At 42.9% G+C, this 3,007-nt stretch overlaps 1 protein-coding gene across 1 annotated transcript in view; it reads left to right on the forward strand.

The window, feature by feature from the left end:
* Nucleotides 1-3,007, forward strand: part of MERTK (MER proto-oncogene, tyrosine kinase) — a 127,374-nt gene that overhangs the window by 49,192 nt on the left and 75,175 nt on the right. The gene's annotated exons all lie outside the window — the stretch shown is intronic.

A 3,007-nucleotide genomic window follows, 5' to 3' on the forward strand; every position in this document is an offset into this window, starting at 1 on the left:
TGAGGTCTCACCAAGTTGCCCAGGCGAGTCTCGAACCCGCGGGATCAGGCAATCCACTCACTCAGCCTCCCAAAGGCGCGGGATTACAGGCTGAGCCACCGAGCCCGGCTTCTTTTTATTTTTTAATTTTAAAGATGTTGATCAATCTTTTTAATTTTAGACATTCTAGTGGATGCGGCATGGTAGGTTACTGTTTTTAACTTAAATTTTACTTCCCTGGTGCCTTATTTTATTCTATTTATCTTATTATTTTATTTTTTTATTTTTTCATTGAAGTCTCATTCTGTTGCTCAGGCTAGAATACAGTGGTATGCTCACGGCTACCACAGCCTTGACCTGCTGGGCCCGGGCGATCCTTCCGCCTCAGCCTTCCAAGTAGCTGGAACTGCAGGTTCTCGCCACCGTACCTGCCTACTTTTTTGATTCATTGTAGAGACAAGGTCTTGCCAAGTTGCCCAGTCTATTCTCTAACCCCTGGGCTCAGGCAATCCTCCCAAGGAGCTGAGATTATAGGCATGAGCCACTGTACCCGACCTCTGAAGCCTAATTTTAGATAAGACTTGGAAAATATTTTAGTGTCTTTTCACGTGCTTATTAACTAATTATAGCTCTTTTAAGTGAAGTGTCGTTTATGGGGCTTTTGCCCATTTGCAAATTAATCCTAGAACAAACTTTACAATTAAAAAAAAAAGTCTGAGCCGGGCTTGGTGGCTCAGCCTGTAATCCTGCGCCTTTGGGAGGCTGAGGTGAGTGGATTGCCTGCACCCGCGGGTTCGCGACCCACCTGGGCAGTGAGACCTCATCTCTACAATAAATCAAAAAAATCAGCTGGGCGTGGTAGCGCATGCCTGTAATTTCGGCTACTCAGAAGGCTGAGGCGGAAGCATCGCCGGAGCCCAGGAGATCGAGGCTGCAGTGGCCGGGAGCGGCCACTGCACTCCAGTCTGGGTGACCGAGTGAGACTCCAACTCAAAAAAAAAAAAAAAAAAGTCTACTGTGATTTTGTTTGCAATCATGTTGTATTTATAGATATGTTTAGGGGAAAATGACATACTGATAATATTGGGACTTCCAATGCATGAACACATTATATCTCCCATTAACTTAGGGCTTCAGTTTCCTTCAGCAAATTTTTGTAGTTTTGGTCATCGTGTTATTTTGTTAAATTTATTTAAAAAAATTTTTAACTTGAAATTACATATTTTAGGTATCAAGCACGATGGTTTTTGTTGTTGTTGTTGTTGTTTTTGAGTTGGGAGTCTCACTCTGTCACTCAAGCTGTAGTACAGTTTTGCCATGCTCATGGCCACCCCAGTGTCAACTTGCTGGGCTTTGGCGATCCTCCCACCTCAGCCGTCCAAGTAGCCAGAACTACAGGCATGCGCTACCACGCCTGGCTATTTTTTTTTTTTAATTGTAGAGAAAAGGTCTTGCCAAGTTTCCCGGGCTGATCTCAAACCTGTGGGCTCAGGCAATCCACTCACCTTGGCCTCTAAGCCTCCAGGTGCTGGGATTACAGGTTTGGGCCAAAAAGCCCTGCCCAGCATGATGTTTTAATATGCATAATGAACTGATTACTATGACCAAGCCAATTGATATAGCTGTCTCTTCATTTAGTTTACCATTTGTGTATGGTGGGAGGAGCAGGGGAGAGAGATATGAAAACACTTAAGATGTATCTTCCTGGCCAGGCTCGGTGACTCAGCCTGTAATCCCAGCACTTTGGGAGGCCGAGGTGAGTGGATTGCCTGAGGCTGTGGGTTCGAGACCTCATCTCTACAATAAATAAATAAATTAATTAATTAATTAACCGGGCATGGTAGAGCGCCTGTAGTTCTGGCTACTTGGAAGGCTGAGGCGGAAGGATTGCTGGAGCCCAGCAGGTCGACGCTGGGGTGGCTGTGAGTGTGCCACTACACTCCAGCCTGGGCAACAGAGTGAGACTCTGACTCAAAAAATAAAAATAAAAAAGATCTGTCTTCTTAGCACATTTCAAGTACATTGTACAGTGTTGTTAACTATATCCCCCAGTCTGTGTTCATTAGGTCTCTAGAATATTCATCCTATATAACTGAAACTCTGTACCTTTGGAATAGCCTATCTGCAGTCCTCACCCTCCCTGACCAGCCCTTTGTAACCACCATTCTACTCGTTTCTATGAGTTCAGTTTTTTTTTAGATTCCACATACAAGTGAGATCATGCAGTGTTTTTTTCTGCTTGTCTAGCTTATTCACTTAGCATGATGTCCTTCAGGTTCATCTATGTGGTTGCAAATGACAGGATTTCCTTTTTTTTTTGAAGGCTGAATAATATTCCACTGAGAGTGTGTGTGTGTGTGTGTGTGTGTGTGTGTGTGTGTGTGTGTGTGTGTGTGTGTGTACACATTTTGTTAAATCCATTTTTCTGTCTATAGACATTTATTTAGCTTGTTTCCAAGTCTTGGCTATTGTAAGTAATGCTGCAATGAACATGAGAGTACACATATCTCTCTTCAAGATACTAATTTCATTTCCTTTGGATATATACCCACTATAAGGATTGCTGGATCATATGGTAGTTCTATTTTTAATATTTTGAGGACCCGCCATACTGTTTTCTGCGGGGGTCCAGCCCCGCAAGGGTCGTGAGATTTCCTGAAGGAGAGATGGATAGGTGAAAGACGAAAACATTATACTCGGACACCTGCTTCTTGAACAGATGACAATTTAATGTTAGCTAAGGGAAAGCTTTTATACCATTTGTAAAGGGGCAAGACAAAGAAAATTCCTTCACGTATATATCCTCTACAAGTTATCACCATCTAGTGGTCTTAGCAATAAACAAGCCAAGAACCCTGTAAACATTCAGATAATGAGTCTTATTCATAAGGCCAAAGATGATAGTTTTAGTCCAAAGTCCCAAATTACAGTCCATGAACTGTCTCCAGAAAGTTTAGCAGTAGTCTTCTTTCTGGGGCTTTATGGCCTTCAGAGTTCTGTAATCGCCTTTCTTGTCCAGATGTCTTCG

This window comes from Carlito syrichta, unplaced genomic scaffold (genome assembly GCF_000164805.1).
Source record: "Carlito syrichta isolate Samal-C Ts95f unplaced genomic scaffold, Tarsius_syrichta-2.0.1 Scaffold302727, whole genome shotgun sequence".
Lineage (NCBI taxonomy): Eukaryota > Metazoa > Chordata > Mammalia > Primates > Tarsiidae > Carlito > Carlito syrichta.